The sequence below is a fragment of the Vombatus ursinus genome, unplaced genomic scaffold (assembly GCF_900497805.2).
Source record: "Vombatus ursinus unplaced genomic scaffold, bare-nosed wombat genome assembly UNPS02014812.1, whole genome shotgun sequence".
Taxonomy (NCBI): domain Eukaryota; kingdom Metazoa; phylum Chordata; class Mammalia; order Diprotodontia; family Vombatidae; genus Vombatus; species Vombatus ursinus.
Genome location: NW_020954590.1, coordinates 28387526 through 28409014, shown reverse-complemented (window position 1 = coordinate 28409014; position 21489 = coordinate 28387526).

Sequence of the window (21489 nt, the reverse complement as noted above, 5' to 3'; positions counted from 1 at the left end):
CTATTCCTTGCTCTCCCAGTTTGCTTATAGTATCACCCTTTATATCTCAATTGTGTACCCATTTTGACCTTATCTTGGTATGTGGTATAATATGTTGGTCTATGCCTAGTTTCTGCCATACTACTTTCTAGTTTTCCCAGCAGTTTTTTGTTAAATAGTGAGTTCTTATCTTAGAAGCTGGAGTCTTTGGGTTTATCAAACAGTAGATTACTGTAGTCATTAACTACTGTATCTTGTGTACCTAACTTATTCCACTGATCCACCACTCTATTTCTTAGCCAGTACCAAGTAGTTTTGATGATTGCTGTTTTATGGTACAATTTAAGATCTAGTATGGCTTAGCCATCTTCCCTTGCATTTCTTTTAATTAATTCCCTTAATATTCTGGACCTTTTGTTCTTACAGATGAATTTTGTTATTATTTTTTCTAGCTCTATAAAATAATTTTTGGTAGTTTGGTTGGTATGGCACTGAATAAGTAAATTAATTTTGGTAGAATTGTCATTTTTATTATATAAGCTCGGCCTACCCACGAGCAACTGATATTTTTTTAATTATTTAGATCTGACTTTATTTGTGTGAAAAGTGTTTTGTAATTGTGTTCATATAGTTCCTGGGTTTGTTTTGGCAAATAGACTCCCAAATATTTTATAATGTCTACAGTAATTTTAAATGGAATTTCTCTTTCTGTCTCTTACTGTTGGGCTTTGTTAGTAATACATAGAAATGTCTATGATTTATGTGGGTTTATTTTATATCCTGCAACTTTGCTAAAGTTGTTTATTATTTCAAGTAGTTTTTTATGTCATTCTCTAGGATTCTCTTAAGTATATCATCATATCATCTGCAAGGAATGAGCTTTGTTTCTTCTTTGCCTATTCTAATTCCTTCGATTTGTTTTTCTTCTCTTATTGCTAAAGCTAACATTTCTAGTACAATATTGAATAACAGTGGTGATAATGGACATCCTTGTTTCACTTCTGATCTTATTGGAAATGCTTCTAGCTTATCCTCGTTACATATAATGCTTTCTGATGGTTTTAGGTAGATGCTACTTATCATTTTAAGGAAAACTCCATTTATTCCTATGCTCTCTAGCGTTTTTAATAGAAATGGGTGTTGTATTTTGTCAAAAGTTTTTTCTGCATCTATTGAGATAATCATATGGTTTCTGTTAGTTTTGTTGTTGATATGGTCAATTATACTGACAGTTTTCCTAATACTGAACTAGCCCTGCATTCCTGGTATAAATCCTAGTCATAGAGTATTATTCTCATGATAAGTTGCTGTAATCTTTTTGCTAATATTTTAAAAAATTTTTTTGCTTGTATATTCAGCAAGGAAATTGGTCTATAATTTTCCTCGGTTGTGGCTCTTCCTGGTTTAGGTATCAATACCATATTTGCATTCTAAAAAGAATTTGGTAGGACTCCTTCTTCATCTATTTTCCCAAATAGTCTATGTAGTATTGGAATTAATTGTTCTTTAAATGTTTGATAAAATTCACTTGTAAATCCATCTGGCCCTGGAGATTTTTTCCTAGGGAGTTCATTGATGGCTTGTTCAACTTCTTTTGCTGAAATGAGCTTATTTAAATATTTTATTTCCTCTTCTGTTAATCTAGGCAATTTATATTTTTGTAAATATTCATCCATTTCACTAAAATTGTCAAATTTATTGGCATACAATTGGGCAAAATATTTCCTAATTATTGTTTTAATTTCCTCTTCACTGGTGGTGAATTCACTCTTTTCATTTTTGATACTGGTAATTTGGTTTTCTTTCTTTTTTTTTCCAATCAAATTAACCAAAGGTTTATCTATCTTATTGGTTTTTTCATAAAACCAGCTCTTAGTTTTATTTATTAGTTAAATAGTTTTCCTGATTTCAATTTTATTAATCTCTCCTTTGGTTTTCAGTATTTCTAATTTGGTATTTAATTGGGGATTTTCAATTTGTACATTTTCCAGTTTTTTTTTTAGTTGCATACCCAATTCATTGATCTCCTCTTTCTCTATTTCATTCATGTAAGCACTTAGAGATATAAAACTTCTTAGAACTGCTTTTGCAGCATCCCATAAGTTTTGATATGTTGTCTTATTATTGTCATTATCTTGTATGAAGTTATTGACTGTTTTTATGATTTGTTGTTTGACCCACCCATTCTTTAGGATTAGATTATTTAGTGTGCAATTAATTTTTAGTCTGTCTTTCCATGGTGCTTTATTACGTGTAATTTTTATTGCATCATGATCTGAAAAGGATGCATTTAATATTTCTGCCTTCCTGCATTGGATTATGTGGTTTTTATGCCCTAGTACATGGTCAATTTTTGTGTAGGTGCCATATACCACTAAGAAAAAGGTACATTCCTTTCAATTCCCCCTTCAGTTTTCTCCAGAGGTTTACCATATATAACTTTTCTAAAATTCTATTCATCTCCTTTACTTCTTTCTTGTTTATTTTGTGGTTAGATTTAAGTAGTTCAGAGAAGAGGATGTTGAGTTCCCCCACTAGTATAATTTTGCTGTATTTCTTTCTGTAACTTCCTTAACTTCTCCTCTAAGAATTTTCCCCCTTTCCCCTCCTACTGCCTTTATGGCAAGTTAAAATTCTATACCTAACTGAGTGTGTTATTCCCTTCTTGAGTCAACTCCAATGAGAGTAAAGTTCAAACAATGCTCATCTCCCTCCCTTCTTTCCCTCTAGTGTAATGTGTCTTTGTGCCTCCTCATGTGATTTAATTTACCCTTTTCTGCCTTCTCCTTTCCTCTTCTCCCATTATAATCCTTTTTCACCACTAATTAGGTTTTTTTATCATCACATCAAAATCAGTTTATACCCACACCCTCTGCTTAGGTATATCCCTTCTCAATGTTGTAATAAAGATACAGTTCTCAAGAGTTACAAGTATCATCTTCCCATGTAGGAATGTAAACAGTTTACCATTATTGAATAACATTTTTTTCTTTCCTGTTTACCTTTTTATGCCTCTTTTGAGTATTATATTTGAAGATCAAATTTTCAGGTGAGCTCTGGTCTTTTCATCAGGAAAGTCTGGAAGTTCCCTATTTCATTGAATGTCCATTTCGTTGCCTGAAAGATTATGCTCAATTTTGCCATGTAGTTGATCCTTGATTGTAATCCAAACTCTTTTGCCTTATGATAGTCCAAGCCTTCCAATCTTTTAATGTAGAAGCTGCAAGGTCCTGCCTAATCCTGACTGTGGTCCCACAATATCTGAATTGTTTTTTTCTGGTTGCTTGCAGTATTTTCTCCTTGACATGATAATTCTGAAATTTGACTACGATATGCCTTGGCATTTTCAATCTTTCAAGAGGTGATTGGTAGACTCGTTCAATGACTATTTTACCGTCTGGTTCTAGGATCTCAGGGCAGTTTTCCTTGATGATTTCTTGAAAGTTGCTGTCCAGGCTCTTTTTTTGATCATGGCTTTCAAGTAGACCAATAATTCTTAAATTCTCTCTCCTGGATCTATTTTCCAGGTCAGTTGTTTTTCCAATGAGGTATTTTACATTTTCTTCTACTTTTTTTCATTCTTTTGATTTTGTTTAACTGATTCTTGATGTTTCAGAGTCATTAACTTCCACTTGCCCAATTCTAATTTTTAATAAATTGTTTTCTTCGGTTGGCTTTTGTACCTCCTTTTCCATTTTGCCAATTCCACTTTTGAAGGGGTTATTTTCTTCAATGTACTTTTTTTCCATTTTGTCAATTATATTTTTAAAGGAATTATTCGGTTTTTCTTCTACCTCTCTTATTTGACTTTTAAAATCCTTCTTGATCTTCTCCAAGAAGGCTTTTTGGGCTTGAAACTAGTTCATATTCCCTTTTGAGGTTTCAGATGTGGGCATATTGACAATGGTGTCCTCTTCTGAATTTGTGTTTTGATCTTCCCTGTCCCCATAGTAAGAAGTCTTTGTTTTTCTTTGTTGCTTTTTGCTCATGGTGTTTGCCTTTTTCCTGGCTTTTTTTTTTTTTAGGCAATTGGGGTTAAGTGACTTGCCCAGGGTCACACAGTTAGTGGCAAGTGTTTGGTCTGAAGCCGAATTTGAACCCAAGTCCTCTTGGACTTGAGGGCAGTGCTTTATCCACTGCGCCACCTAGCTACCCCTTTTTCCTGGCTTTTAAAGTTGATCTCTGCTATGGGGCACAGTGGGTACTATCCCATACTTCTTGTGCTGGGAGCTAGGAACTTGGTTACTGGCTCTGTGTGCTGGGGCCTCAGGTTCTGGCAGCTGGAGGCTCTAGGGGTCTGGTAGCTTACCTGGTGCTGAGCTGGTGGTGGTGGCTGGTGTGTGCAGAGGCCAGGTGGGGTTTTTCTGCATTTCCCCAGGATTACACTGAAGCTCGTGGGGTAGGAGTTGGGGATGGGAGTGGTTTGGCTACTGGAGGTCGCCTCCTCTCCTGGAGCTGTGCTAGAGTACGGGTAGGGTCAGCTGCTGGTGGACACCTGTCTGTCAGTGTACATGCTGTCATCTGCTGGTTCCCCTGGCTGTGCCAAGGCACACGGGAGGAGGGGAAGGGGGTGGGGAGTCTTGGTGTTGACTTGCCTGCTCCACCACCTTAGGCCTCAAGATCTCCCTTTGGTTTGCTGAAGTGGGGCTTGCCACTGGCTTGCTGGGATGCCTTCCGTCCTGAAGGTCCCCTTCGGCCACAGCAAGATGACCTTTCCCATTAATCCCTCCAGTCTCACAAGCTAAAAGATAGCTGTACTCTGTCTTTCTTCTGGCTCCACTGTTCCAGGATTTTTCCTGGTGAAGTATTTTCTGGTTTTTCTAAGGTCAATAAGAGAGAATGAGAGTGACTTACTGCTTACTCTGCCATCTTAGCCCCCAGAAGTTTAGTATTCTTTTTATTAAAGAAGTTTTTAATTGATGTCTTTTATTTTTTTTTACATCACCATAATTTGCCCCAGGATCCTTCCACCTCCTCATCTAGAGTGTCATCCTATATAACAAATAATATATTTTTAAAGGTGAGAGAAAAGGAACAAGAGAGAGGAAAAAAAAATCAGCGCAGTTGATCAATACGTTGAAAAATTCCAAAAATATGTACAGTGTGCAACACTTGTGGACCTCCCACCTCTATCCCATTCTTTCTTGCAATCAAGCATATAACCCATGGATAAATAGTTATTAAGTGCCAGATACATACAAGATGGAAATCAGGATAAGGAAGACATGACTATGTGAGGGGTAGTAACTATGGAGGACTGAAGAGAACAGGTACACCAAAAGTTGCCCTATAATAAAGGACTTTACTTTTCGTATACGTATTCTTCTAAAGGAATGCTTCTGAGAAGTCAGGTGGGAGCTGGTCAGAGCCAAAGACCCACATTGTCAGCTGGTACTGTGTGAGAACAAGGTTACAGTAACCTCAGAATATCATTGCCCATTAACTTGGCAGGCAAATCATACCATTTGTTCTTCTTCAGGGTGTGGAAGAGCGTGCAGCAAATAGCAGATTATGTTTTTTACATTTATCAAGTATGTTTAGCTAAAATTCTTTAAAAAAAAAAAGATTTATCCTTGTAGACAGATCATTTGCATTCAGGTACTGCATTTGAAAAATGTAACATTTACTTTCTCCAGTACCGGCACTAAATTTAAAGGTTATGATGATTGATCTACTTACCTTTATGTAACTTCATTGTAGGCTCTTGAAATGAAGAAGTTAGCGTTAAGAATTGACTTTATCCATTGTTCACATACTGCTTACATCATTCATAATTAATATATTTGTTAAAAACAGATGTCTTTGTACCTCCGAGAGCTCTCGCTTACTTACGACATAGCATGTTTTCCAAATGATGCTTTTGTTTTGACCCTGGAGAGGAGATGCCCTGAACTAGAGAGATTGAGTGACTCCTCACCACAGCTCTCTCTGTGTAGACCATCTCACACCATGCTTCAGTCCCTACTCTATCTCCCTCTCCCAAAACCGATCTATTATCATGTAGCTCTATTCACAGTCTCTATTATTGCCTAAACCAAAGTTCCCTTTCTTTGTCACTTCTCATCTCTATGTGTTATATCTGTATCCCTCTAATAGAATATAAGCTCCTTAAGGTCAAGTGCTGTCTTACTTTTGTATTTTGTATTTCTATCTCCAAATCCATCTGTAGTGCTTGGAACAAAGTATGTGCTAATTAAATGCTTGTTGACTGATTGAACTCTGAACCATAGTATTTAATTTTGCTGTGCTCTTTTTATTTATCCTTTAAACATTTTTATTTTTTGTATTTTAAATTTAATATTTTATTATACCCCAATTACATGTAAAAACAATTTTTACCATTCGTTTTAAAAAAATTTTTGAGTTTCAAATTCTTTCCCTCCTTTCCTTCCCTCCTCCCCCACCCATTTAGAAGGCAAGCATAGGTTATACATGTGCAGTCATGCAAAAAATTTTTATCTTAGACATGTTGTGAAAGAAAACATAGACCAAAAAAAACTAGAAAAATAAATAAAGAAAAAGTATGCTTCAATCTGCATTCAGACTCTACCAGTTCTTTCTCTGGAGATGGATAGCATTTTTCATCATAAGTCCTTTGGAACTGAGTATCCTTTAGTTCTGATTTTATTCCTTTCAATAACATTAGAAAAAAGCAGAATGGTGTAGTAGGTAGAGAGCTGGCCTTGAACCCAGACAGACCTGGGTTCAAGTTGTACCTTACCCTGGCCAACCCACTTAACACCTCAGTGTTCTAGGCAGCAGTTATATGTTTCAGAAAAACTGTCAAATATTAGAAGAAATTCCTTCACATGGAAATTATTTAATCCAATGAAATCTCAAGTCCAATCCTACTCAAGCATTTTCATTGGCTGTCCGCTATACTTGGAATCTTCTCCTTCCTGATCTTCATCTCCTGGCTTCCTTCAGGTCCCAGCTAAAACCCTACCTTCTAAGAGAAACCTTTCCAGAACCCCTTTCATGCCAGTGTCTTCCCTCTGAGATTATCTCCAATTTATACTTTACGTATCTTGTTTGTATACATTTGTTTGCATTAGAATATGAGCTCCTCAAGAGCAGGGACCAATTTTTTATTGTGCCTTTCTTTGTATTCTCAGCACTTAGCACAGTGCCTTGCACATAGTAAATACTTAAAATGCTTGTTATCTATCCAATGACATTTAGTAAAATTGGCTTTTATTATTACTTGCTTATATCTTCAATGTTTTAATGAAACATCATTATCTAAATTGAACAAGTAAGAAGATATTCATTTGCACCCTTATTTACCAAAATATTCTCTTTTTGTAGTATCAAAGAACTGGAAACCAAATGGATACCTATTGATTAGAGAAACAGATTTTGGTACATTGAAGTAGTGGAATATCAGAACATTAAAGAAATATTTAAGAAGCAATGAATGTAATGAACTTAGAGAATCATGGGAAGGCTTATATGAATTAATGAAGAATGAAGTCAGTGGAAGAGAGGGAATAAATATTTACAGAGTATCTACTATGTGCTAGGCACTGTGCTAAGCTTTACAAATATTATCTCATTGGATTGTTACAACAACCCTATGAGGTAGATGCTATTATTATCCCCATTTTACAGTTGAGGAAACTGACATAGGTTAAATGACTTGCCCAGGGTCACAAAGCTAGTAAATGTCTAAGGCTTGATTTGAACTCAGGTCTTTCTGACTCCATTCACTGTATCATCTAGAACCAGGACAATATTATGTACAATGACTATAATAATATAAGTGGGAAAAGGAAAGAAAGAAAGAAATTGAATGTCATGTAATTATAATGACCAAACTTGACCTCTGAGAAGAGCTGAAAAAAAATCTACCTCTCTCCTCTTTTGACAGAAATGGGATAATAGGAGTGTGAAATCTCATTCTGTCAGATAAAACTTAGATGTGTTGATTGGTTTAACTTTAGTTAAACCTCTTTTTAAAATAGTTTTTGCCATAAAGGCTAGCTTATCGAGTCGGACACGAGAAGTTGTATATTTGGAATGATAACATAAACATTTAAAAAAAAAATTTAAAAAAAAACCTCTTTAGTCCAAGTAAGTGTACTGGATACATTAGCTTCAATAGACTAGGTAAGTTTGACTTATGCATTCTCAAATACTCAAATGGACATTTTGAATTAGATGTAGTCATAGGAACATAGGATTGTAGATTTAGAGTTTGAATAAACCTTAGAGAACTTCTAGTTTATAGATAATGAACTGAGGCTGAGGGAGATTCATTAATTCACCTAAAGTCACTCAGGCAGTAAGTAATAGGTCCTGGGAGTTTAACCCAGAATCTCTGGAAAGAAACACAGAAGATAAAATTATTAATTTTTATTAATACATTTAAAATTTTTTGCACAAAACAAGTTTAGCTAAGATTAGAAAGGAAACAGTTAACTGGGAAAAATCTTTGCCAACAGTTTCTTTGATGAAAGGCCCATTTCCTAAATATATAAGGAAATGATTTGAATTTATAAGGAAAAAACTATTCTCCAATTGATAAATGATCAAAAGATATGAACAGGCAGTTCTCAAGGGAAGAAATCCAACCTATCAATAGCAATATGAAAAAAATGCTTGAAATCATTAATAATTAGAGAAATGCAAATTAAAGCACTTTGGATATTCCACATTATGCCTGTCAGATTGACAAAGTTGACAAAAAGGATAATAACAAATGTTGGCGGGACTGCACGAAACAAGCACATGAATGCACTGTTGGTGGAATTATAAATTGGTACAGCCATTTTGGAACCATGTCTAAGAAGTGACGAAGCTGTGAATATCATTTGACCCACTAAGAGACCTCCCCTTCCCCCAAAGAGGTCTAAAAATGAGAAAAAGGCATCATATCTACAAAAATATTTATAGTAGCTCTTTTTTTTTGTAGTAGAAAAGAGCTGGAAACTAAAGGGATGCCCATCATTTGGGGAATGACTGAACAAATGAAGATATATGAATAATGTTAAGGTTATATGAATAATTTCAGAGAAACCTGGGAAGGCTTTTATGAACTGATGGAGCAGAACCGGGACAATTTTTACTCTAAAAAGAACTTTGTAAAAATAAACAACTTCCAAAGACTTAAGAATTCTAATAAACAAAATGAGCAATCATTATTCTAGAGGACCAATTATGGAGAGGTGATAAACTAAATTTGCAAAACAGACTACATATTTTTGGAAATGGCCAATATAAAAATTTGTTTTGCTTGACTATGCATGTGTTACAAAGATTCCTCCCTTCCCACAGTGGGGTGGGGGTGAAGGGATAGGAGAGAAAATAGATGCTTGTCAGTTGAAAAAAAATTTTTTTTTTAATAATTCAACCATCAGGTTGATTGTGCTGCATTTATTCAAATCATATATATGAATATGAAGTAAAAACAGGGTTATTTCTGGGAAAGGCTCTAACCACTGGGTAGGTAGTAAAAAGCCTCAGGTAGGAAATGACCCTTGAGGTGATCTTTGAAGGAAGCTAGGGAATCTAAGAGTCAGGGAAGGAAGAGGACATTTCAAACATGAGGGACCCAAACAGAGAGATAGGAAGTGGAATGTTCCACATAAGGGATAGCAAGAAGATCAGTTTGGCTTGACAGTAGATTGTCTTTCTTGAAATAATGCATAATATGCTTGAAAAGGTAAGCTAGAGTCCTTTTGTGAAATGTTTTAGAAGCCAAACACCTAACTTTCACAGTAGGAGTCTTATTAAACTAAATAAGCTAATTCTACCATTTCTACTCCTCATTCCCATCTTCCTAAGGACTGCTGGCTGGCTATTTTCTACAAGACAACTGAAGAACCCAAATAGAGATAGACCTTCAGTTTAAGTAAGTGCTTGAGGAGACTGTTCTGGAATTTATTTATTTTTTTGGTCAGGATCTGCACTATGAACTCTAGTAATAGCAAGCATTTATATAGTGTTTTACAAATCTCTCATTTGATCCCAAGAATTTTGGCAGAGGGCAGGGGAGAGATACTATTATCTTCATTTTACTGATGAGGAAACTGAGGCAAACAGAGTCTGGTTCTGGAGAATCCCACCCAATAGTCTTCTCTTTTTGTCTTCCTGCCTGTTCCACTGTCCTTCCTCATCACCTGGCCAGGCCTTCCCAAGCTTTGTGTAAATGAAAGGGGTTACCACTATTAAATATCTCAAACTGGATTTGAACTGATGCCAGGTACACTGTTCTTAGACCCTAAACTTGCCTCAAAGTGATTCTAAAACTGATGAGATCACAGGTCTAAACTAAAATGTGATTTATAACTTGAAAAAAGCCAAAGAAATGCCTGAGTCTCTCCATATACACAATACACACACACACACCAATGAACTGTACTTCAGTGCTAACGGGAAATGCCCTCTACGAGTGTAGTTCTTCAATAGGTTATATTATCTCCTGGTGACTGAGGCAGTTCTCCAAGACTAAGTTATAGACTAGTTGCTGATCTGCATTGATGAAGGAATTTCCATGTTGGCAATTTCCTACATTGATAAAATCACAAATCCAGATGCACAAATATAAGCAAAATATGATTTACAATTGATCATTGTTTTCTTCCTCCATTAGAATGTAAGACGCTTGAGGGTAGAAACAGTTCTGTCTTCTTGTATTTGTGTCACCTGAACATAGCTCAGTTCCTGGCACATCATAAAAAGTTGCTGTTGTTGTTCAGTTGTGTAGGACTCTTTGTGACCCCATTTAAGTTTTTTTTTGGCAAAGATACTGAAGTGGTTGGCCATTTTCTTCTCCAGCTCATTTTACAGATTAGGAAACTGAGGCAAGCAGAGTTAAAGGACTTGCCCAGGGTCACACAGTTAGTGTCCGAGGCCAGATATGAACTCAGGAAGATGAAGCTTCACAATTCAAGGCCTGGCACTCCATCCACTGCACTATCTAGTTGCCCTCCTTGTAAATAAACACTTTACATATACCTAAAGGGTATATGAAAGTCACTTAGTTGTATTGAGTAGAGAGAGTGGCCTAAGAGTTTGAAAGACACTAGCTCTGGGCAATAACTGAACCTCTCAGTGCTCCCAGGCAGCTCTGTAAGACTACTGAAGATTTGTTTTGGTAAAGAGACTTTCTAGTCCCCAAAAAAAGATCAGAATTATCTAGCTATACTTTGTCACACCAATAAAGTTATTGAAATGGGACAAAATAGGCTCAAAGTCATAGCTAATAGACTGAACAAAATAATGCTAGGCCCTGAGACCACATCCCTATCTACTATAGCAAAACTGTGTATAAATTGAGCTAAAATATGATTTATAATCTGAGAAAAACCAAACCAAATCAAACAGAACCTTTATCTGTCAAGTCCCCTTCTGTGCATCAAGTGTAAACTCTATTATTAAATAATGAAAATTGAATGCTGGCATAAACAAAGTATGTATTTGCAGAAAATTATTCGTGTTTGAATGGATTCATAATTTACAGGGAAAATTAAGGTTACAGAAGCTCACAATATTTGCACATCTGAACAAATAATGATAAATTAAATGAAGAATATTAAGAATCAACAATGTACCCTGGTTTGAGATTTCTCTTTATTATTACAATACATAAATAATCTGGGCATTTTCTTTTAGTAAATGAAAAGTATGCTTCCAGGTAAAATTCCTTTCATTCCAGTTTAATCAAGAAGTCTTTTGAGGGGATACCTAAGGACCAAAGAGATAAATACTGAGGGCTAAACAGATACAATCACCCAGTCTGATTAGCTTTGAAAGTGGCTTTGTTCCAAGTGATTGATTTAACAGATTCCCATTGTTAGGTTTCTGGGCCAGAGTAGTCTAGATAAATCATCTGTACCTAAGAGTTTTTGACTGTCTTCAAGTACTTCTCTTATGAGTATACATACATTCCACTAACAACTAACATTTATGTAACTCACGATGTACCAGGCATTGTGCTAAGTGCTTTACAATTATTATCTCATTTAATATTCAAAGCAAGCCTGGGAGGTATGTGCTTTTATTACCTCGATTTTACAGATGAGGAACCCGAGGCAAACAGAAGTTTAGTGACTTGTCCAGGGTCATACAGCTAGTAAGTGTCTGAAAGCTAGATTTGTACCCTGGTCCTCCCCACCTGGAGCCCCATGCTACCTGCCCTAGACCTCCTTTCAGTATCATTGAGTCCCTAGGACTGTTTCTCCCATTAGCACATTTAGTAATTATAGGTATTTACCTGAAATTACTTTGGGAGCTGTGGTATCTATCCCTTTAACATGCCCAATTAAAGAGTAATAAATTATTCAGCTGTACTCAGCTGCCTCAAGCTCCTCTAGCTGGCAAACCAAAGCCAAGTTGTCCAGGGGTTCGATGCCTTTGGGAGCCCCAAGGGATTGCCCTGCTGCCTCATCCCTTAGTGATTCAGTGCCTGCTGGCCTTAGCTCATGCTTCCTCTGAGCATCTGTTGTTTTCTAGTATAATATTTTCCACTGTCTATTATCCAGTTTGGCTCAAAGTGGTAAAACAATTTAAGCCCCCTTAATGCTGTTGTGAATCTCCCTCAGGGATTTCAGTAGATTTCCTGGTTCTGTCTACTCAGTTTGCCATGAAGGCATTTTTCAGGGAAGTGGGATTCATTATTGATCTGATTACGGATTTCAGTCATATTCACTGCTGCTGTTGCTTGGTTCTTGCCTTTTTCTTATTTCTTGAAGAAGAGTAGCAGATGTCAGAATGTTTCCTTAACAATGAGATTTACTTTTCACTCCATCTTGCAAAGATCTGGTATGGGGCAGGAGCACTAAATTTGGGGAGAGAGGACCTGGGTCTGAATCCTGGCCCTTTTGCTTACTATCATTGTAGCATTGATTAAGTGCCTACTATGTGCCAGGCCCTGCTGGGCACTGGGGATACATATAGATAAGTAAGATAATCTTTGTTCTCAAGGAGTTTACATTCTACTAGTGCCCTGGAATACGTTCACAGATAAAGAAGTATAAGATACATACAAAATAAATGCATAATGATGCCTGCTGGGAATTAACAATTTCATGAAAAGCCTCTTGAATGAGGATGTACATGGAGTCTTAAAGAGAACTAAAAGTTCCAAGAAGTGAAATAACAAAAACTAGCATTTTTATAGAATTTTAAGGGTTACAAAGCATTTTACAAATATCTCATTTGATCCTCACAACTACTGTGGAAGGTAGGTGCTAATATTATCCCTTTTTTACAGATGGGGGAACTGAGGCAGAGAGAGGATGAGTGACTTGCCTAGAATTACACAGCTTGTAAATGTCTGAAACTGGATTGAAACTTAGGTCTTTCTGACTCCAAGTACAATGCTCCATTTTTAAATTTTTTTTTAATTTTATTTTTATTTATGGAATAAAGCATTTCCACAACAATATAATTTTTTAAAAGATAATTGCACATGTAACTGCAAATCTGTTATGTACAACTTGCTATTCTTTTTAAATATATAATGTTACGATATAAATTTCTTTTTTCCCCTTTTTGTCCTTCCCCATCCCCCCCCACCCTAGAAATGGCTACCATTAGAAATAAATATGTATATATATATATATATAAAATCATTCTATACATACTTCTATTTATCAGTTCTTTGTCTGGATGCAGATGGTGTCTTCCTTCATATGTCCTTGATAGTTAATTTGATTATTCTTACCCGCTTATTGCATGTTGTATTGGGGGAAACAGCAAATATTCCAGTTTGTCTGGAACCTACAGGTTTGTGAGGGGAATAATGTGTAATTTGCCTGGAAAGTTAGGTTGCAGGCAAATTTGGAAGGCAAGTCACTTAACTTGGACAACTAGGTGACCCAGTTGATAGAGTGCTGGACCTGGAGTCAGGAAGACCTGAGTCTTAACCCAGCCTCAGACTCTTACTAAAGCTGTGTGATCCTGGGCAAGTCACTTAACTTCTATCTGCATAAGTGCCTACTATGTGCCACTTTCTGTACTAGGACTTGACACTACAAAGGCAATAATTAAACAGTCCCTGCCTTCAAGATAATCTACATTTCATGTCAAAGAAGAGCCATGATTCCTATCGTGATATCTCAGTATCATAGCCAGAATTTAAGGGACTTTAGAAATCATCTAGCATAAGCCCCCCTCATTTCATATGAAACTGAGGCCCAGAGAAATTAATAGTATTTATTTAATATTTTACAAATAGCTAGCATTTATCTGGTGCTTTACAAATATTATCTTATTTGATTCCCACTATTAGAATGTTAGCACTATATCATCATACATCTCTTTCTAGTTATTCAAATAAATGTACCTTTCTAGATTTTTCTGGACTCTTGGATTTGTATATCAAAGTAAAATTCAACTCTGGTCTTTTTATCAGAAACACTTGAAAGTTATTTTTTCCATTAAAGATCCATTTTTTCTTCTTCTTTGAAGAATTATACTTAGCTTTCCAAGGTAAGTTATCCTTGGTTATAAGCCTATCTCTTTTGCCTTTTGGAATATTATAATCTAAGATCTTTTATAGTTTTCGGAAGAAGCTGCCAGGGTTTGTGTGATCCTATTGTGATTTCTTGATGCTTAAACTACTTATTTCTGGATGCTTGCAGCATTTTTGACCTAAGAGCCTTGGATTTTGATTATTACGTTCCTGGGACTTTTCCTTTTGAGGTTCTTTTCAGGAGGTAAATGGAAGATTCTTTATACCTTTATTTTCTCCTGTGGTTCTAATAGATATGGGCAGTTTTCATCTATAATTTCTTGAAAGAAATTATAGCTTTTTTTTTTAAAAAAGCTTTTTTTTTAGTCATAGTTTTCAGGGAATCCAATTATTCTTAACTTAAATCCTCTTTGCATGTTTTACAAGTGAGTTGTTTTATATATCAAATATCTTAAATTAAAAAAAAATCTTTTGATTCCATCCTAATATTTCTTGCTGTTTCATGGAGTCATTGATTTCTGTTTTGTCCATTCAAGTTTTCAGAGACCTTATTTCTTGGCTAAGATTTACCTCTTTCTCTTTTAATCTATTTATACTCCTTCCAACTCTTTTTCTCAAGGGCCTTTATTTGGGGTATTTTCTTAAAAGCATTCATTGTGGCAAAACTATTTTTTCTTTAAGTGTCTTGTTGTTTTGTTGTGTCTGACTTTTTGTGATCTCATTTGAGTTTTTTTTGGCAAAGATACTTGGGTGGTTTGCCATTTCCTTCTCCAGATCATTTTACAGATGATGAAATTGAGGCAAACAGGGTTAAGTGACTTGCCCAGGGTCACACAGCTAGTGTCTAAGCCAGATTTAAATTCACAAAGATGAGTCTTCCTGACTTCAGGCCAGACATTCTACCCACTGTACCACCTACCTGTAGTTAGTAACTTGCAATTATTATGGAGTATACTCTCTCCTTTTAAATATTTTTTCTTAATAGTATTTTTTTTCCAATTACATGTAAAGATAGTTTTCAATATTCATTTTTGTAAAATTTTGAGTTCCAAATTTTTCTCTCTCCTTTCCTTCCTTCCCCCCTCCCCAAGAGAGCAAGCAATCTAATATAGATTATACATGTATAATCATGTTAAACATATTTCCACATTGTTGGTTGTTGTCTTTCATTCTCTAAGAGGACCAAAATGACAACACTATGCTAGAGTCAAGTTACTGACTGTGGCTGTTCAGACCTATAAGCTCAGAACATTCTACCACAGATCAGGCACAAATAGTCCGTGTGAACATTTGGGGTAGATTCTCTAAATTTGTGCATCTTGCATTTCTTTTGAGCTACTTCATTTCTGCTTTGCTCATAGAGCACAGCACCTTCTCTAATGTGGGTACACCATGCTGAGCGCTCCTATGCCGGTGTCTCCCATGTCACACAATCAATCCCGAAGTTCTTAAGCGAGACCTTGAGAGTATCCTTGCATTGCTTATTCTGACCACCATGTGAACGCTTGCCCTGTGTGAGTTTTCTATAAAATAGTCTTTTTGGCAAGCATACATTTTGCATTCGAACAACTTGGCCAACCCATCAGAGTTGTGCTCTCTAAAGTAGAGTTTGAATGCTTGGCAGTTTGAGAAAGGACCTTAGTGTCTGCTACCTGATCCCCCATATGATCTTCATAATCCTCCTGAGACAATTCAAATGGAAGAGATTCAGTTTCCTGGCATGGCACTGGTATAATGTCCAGGTTTCACAATCATACAACAATGAGGTCTGCACAGCGGCTCTCTCGATCTTCAGTTTGGTAGGCAGTCTAATACCTTTTCTCTCCCACACTTTCGTTCAGAGCCTCCCAAACACTGAGCTAGCTCTGGTAATGCATGGGTCAACCTCATTATCAATTTCCACATTAGTCATGTTGTGAAACATGAAAACAGAACAAAAGGGAAAAAAACCGTGAGAAAGGAAAAAACAAACAAAAAAAATCACGAGTCTTTTGGAATTGTCTTAGAACATTATATTGCTGAGAAGAGCTAAGTCAATCATAGTTGATCATCACACAATATTGCTGTTACTGTGTACAATGTTCTTTCTCCTGGTTTTGCTCACTTCATTCAGCATCAGTTCATGTAAGTCTTTCCAGGTTTTTCTGAAATCTGTCTGTTCATCATTTCTTATTGTACAATACATTCATGTACCACAACTTGTTCAGCCATTCCCCAATTGATGGGCATCCCCTCAATTTCCAATTCTTTGCCACCACAAAAATAGTTGCTACAAATATTTTTGTATATGTGGGTCCTTTCCCCTTTTTTATGATCTCTTTGAAATACAGACCTAGTAGTGGTACTGCTGGATCAAATGGCATAGACATAAAGTATACTCTCTCCTTTTGGGGGATCTCTAGATTTGCAGTAATTTTTTTATATTGGTTGGTGTTTTCATTGATTTTCTAAACCATAGTTTCTATTATCTAAAACCAAGGTTTCTAATGTGGCCTTACTGGGAAAGAATACCAAGGAACTTGCACATTCTGGTCTTGAATATTTCTTGTTTTTTGCTACTTACCATGTTTATTGTTTTTCTTTTGATTCTGCTTATTTTAATCTGCATCAGTTAATATAAATCTCATGCTTCTCTGAATCCTTCATTATCATTATTTCTTACTATATAAATATTTCATTATATTTCTATTACAGTGTTTTTTCATCCATTCTCCATTTGAAGGATATCCACTTTGATTATAGATTTTTACTGCCACAGGGAATGCGGATATGCATATTTTGGTAAATACTGAACCTTTAGTTTTACCTTTGACTTCAGGTATACACTACTATTGCTCTCTTTATTCAGCATAGGATAGCATTAGAATTTTTGGCTACCATATTTACCCTGTTAATAACTGCTTCACTCCCTGTACATTCCAGCCAAATTAGACTTGTTTCCTCACCTTATCCTACCCTCTCGTGCTTTTGTGCATTCTGAGTTGTAATGTACTCCCTCTCCATCTTTGTCTGTTGAAATCCTTCTCTTCCTTTAAGATTAGGGTCAGGTTATGACAGTCTCAATGCATGGTTCCAGACAGTCATCTGACTTATATTTCAATGCTCCAAATGCACCTATGATTCCATCAATAGGTGCCTTCCCTCCAATGATGCAAATTGCATCAGATCCATGACTACCTCTCCTTTGTGACTTTTGTCTGTGGCTTTTTCACAAATTTGCCACAGTAGATGTCCAGCAGATGTGCTAAGTATTCTTCTCTCATTCTCTTAAAATTTGCAGTGCAACAATGGAGCACACAGGCTGTCCATTGGTTAGCTTTCACTCTTGCTACATGACCTGCCCATCTTCTTTGATCACATATTTCTTTGATGATATCTTTGATGATGATTGTTTCTTGTGCATAATTCCTTGTCTGTACTGTGTTGCAGCCTGTTCATACCCATTGTATGCCTAGCAGCTACCCTTTGATTAATCTTCAACTCAATTCTGTGAAGACGATCATGTTCCATGATTCACAGCCACTGAAGAACATCAGAAGAATACTGATATAAAAAAGCAATGATTTTGTTTTGTTTTGCTTTGTTTTCCCAGGGGGAAGCTTGGTGTTATTAAGAGAACTTTGCAATTTCCCAAAGTCAAGACAGGTGGTCTTTCTCCTTCTGTTCAATTCTGGGCCCAACTCATTACCCATTTGCAGTGTCTATTGTAGAGCTATGTGGAGAAACAAGGTCTCTAAGCTGTCTATCCAACTACATATCATGGTCTGAACAATAGACATGCTTCATCCACTTGGTGTTTCATATAAAGATAATCAGGCTAAATTCTTTTGACTAATTGTGAATTTTATCCAGAAGAATCTGAAATTATCTATCTGCAATTAGAGGTAGCTAAGAAATATAGTGAACAGAGCATTGTGTCTGTAGTCAGGAAGACTGGAGTTCAAATCTGGCATCAGACATTTATTAGCTGTGTGACCTTGGGCAAGTCACATAACCTCTGTCCACCTCAGCACCTACCTCAAAGGGTTGTGTTAAGATCAAATGATTTAATATTTGTAAATGCTTAGCACAATGGTTGGCACATAGTAGGCACTATATAAATGCTTATTCTCTCCCTCTTGCACACACATATGAGTGTAATCAGCATAAAGTCATCCACAAAACAGGAGCATCTGGAGATCTCACCTTCTGTAGAAAGACCTTCTACAATTTGGTCTTCCTGCTGGAACTCCTTCATTACAGTGGCATATGTATCTTTGCTCTATGCCCCAGGCTACGTTAATGATCAAAGGGTTGTCAAATAAAGTTATCTCTGGTGTTCTATTTTTAAAAATCTCTTGTATAATTATGGCTTATGCATGGGAAACACCTGGTTGAATGAGAGAACTCAAGGAGAGGTTTTGCTGTGCTAAATCAGATGCTTTTTTGGAGTCATAAACAGTGAGAAGCATGGGATCTTAAATTCTCTTCAACTTTCAGGTAATTGTATAATGGCAAAGATGTGCCATTGTGGAAAATTACTTGTGAAAGCGTACCTGCTGCCTTCTTAATACCCTCCTCAAGGATGCTCTCTTTTCATGTGTATGTTATTTTCATAAAGGTTGATTTAGGATGGAAAGTGGGAATATGGTTCATTAGTTATTCATGTTCTCTGTCACTTTTTTTTTTTGACCTGAGATAAGGTTTGAGATTTTCCTATGCCTTCGGTATTTTCCCCTTCTTTATATACTTTGAAAATCGATCCCTCAATGTCCTCAAAACTATGCTGTTTGCAGCATGGATCTTCACTGTGTATATTTGTTCTTGTCCAACTTCTTCTCCCATCTTTGTTTTCTGCAGTGCCATTTCTATTTCTTCTTTGAGCACATCTGGGATTGTGATGTTTGAGTTCAGATGTGATGACTCTGATGGCCCCAGTGGTGAAAATAATTTATTACATAGTCATTATGGATATTTTCCATCTTTCATCTGTTTGTTGTCTTCATTCCAGTTGTTTCATCCTTAAATACCTTTGGGATGGCTTTATTTAATTGAGTTTCTTGCCATTTTTAAAAAAAAATTTTCTCCCCTTCCACTGTTTCTTGCTGTTCTGAGTTGATACTGCTCATATTCTTTAACCATCTTTCTATATAATGAATTAAAAAAAGCACTTATTAAGAGCTATCTGCCCATCACTGTGGTAAGTGTGTGTGTGGAAGAGGGTGTATGTGTGTATGTACAAATAAAAAGTGAAGGCTATCTTTCCTCTTCAGAAGTTTATATTTCAGTAAGTGGAGACAACACATATTGGGGAATAGTGGCCAGGAAGGAATATTTTGGATTGGAAAATTACAGGGATAGTGAGTGGGACCATATCAGAGTAGACTGACACAACCTTTCCAGAAGCAATAAAAGAATTGATTTGGTTATGGGTCCAGAACTAGAAATCAAGAGTAGAGCTAGGGGAGAAGGGATACACTTCTGACTCTTTGGTAACTGGTGAGAAATCTGGGGAGTAGAATAAAGCATGATAGAAGCCTAAGCCTGGTGTTTTGTGAAAGTCCTCTGGCATAAGACAGACCTTCCTGGGAGGATGTAGGATTCCACTGTTGATTCTTGTTTTCTACAACTGGGATCACAGTGTCATGCTCCCCCAGCATAGGTGCAGCTATGAACAGGTTAAGTCCCTGTCTGGGTACCTGAATTATGTTTAAAGGAGGGCCATGGGCTAGCTAGAGATGTCTGGGAAAATAACCTCTTAATGAGTTTGTATACTGAGAATAACATATAAAACAATGGGAGTCAGTTCAGTGCAAAGACATATTGGCAAGCAGTGGGGAAGAGGAGAATGGGAGAGGGGGAAGGAGACCCAATATACAACATACACACGCACACACACACACACACACACACACACACCACTTACATAAAGTATAACACATAACAGACAGGGCTGCATTGGGAAGCACAGAGACACAGTTCAGCTGGAAAGGCATGCTCCAAAGTGCCCTCCTGAGAATGGGATACTTTATACTCTGATTTTGGTGGCCACCTGGAGCTGGCCACTTTACATATCAGGATTCAGGGCACACAGGGGATTTGGGGGTTTCACTGGTACAGGGAGAAAAATCAGCTAACTATTGGAAATATATTATTTGTGGACACACAGCTGCACTAACCTTAAAAAATATTATTGCCAGTACTTTTTCCATGAATACATTCTATAATCTGTAGCCTCCCTCAAAGTGAGACTATCATGATCATCTCAAGACCATGGTGCCTAATCTTGTAACACTCAGTCCTAGATGTAGGGGGCAACTGAGCTGACTATCAACAAATTTATTTTCTAAGCCTATGTCACTCTTGATTTTCATTATCAGTCTACTGGACAAGTCAAATGTCTTCTGACTGAGTTTAGGCTCTTTTGTCTCCTTGTTAGGGTAATTCATTCACATTGGTTACATTTTTGTAGATAATGATTAGAATGGGAATAGATGTCCCTTCCTCCATCCAGTTTCATTTTGGGGGGGGGCATATATAACTTGTTTAAATAGGTCAGGTTGGAAGTATTTTAATTGTGTGCCATGTCTTTCATTTCTATCCTTCGTTTTAGTTTTGTACTAACTTTGATCTTCAATAAGTTGGTAGCCTGATGGATGAGGGTATATGATTTATACAAATGATTTAGAATGACTCACATCAGTAATGGATCATTTCCTGTCTATTAATAGATAATCAATTTCATTTTTTTTAAAGTAATATTATCACGTTCAGATTCTGAAAGACTATTCCCAATGCAGCACAAAGCTCTTTTAGGGCTTACCAATCAGGAAAGACTTCAGAAACAACATTGGTGATAGAGATAGATGTGTCTGAAATTAGTTAGTAACCTATTTAAATTTGGAGAAGATCATCATTAAAAGGTTGATTTGAACAAAACTATTATGTCTTTCCTGTCCCCTTTTCTCAAGGCCAACGATGCTCTGTTCTTTAAAGTATTTTTTCCCCTCTACATAACATCTCAGTTCCCCTTACCATCATGGTCACTTTCCTGTGGAATGTATTTTCTTTTGAGTTCTTTTCAAATATTTCTAGTCATTCAATAAATATTT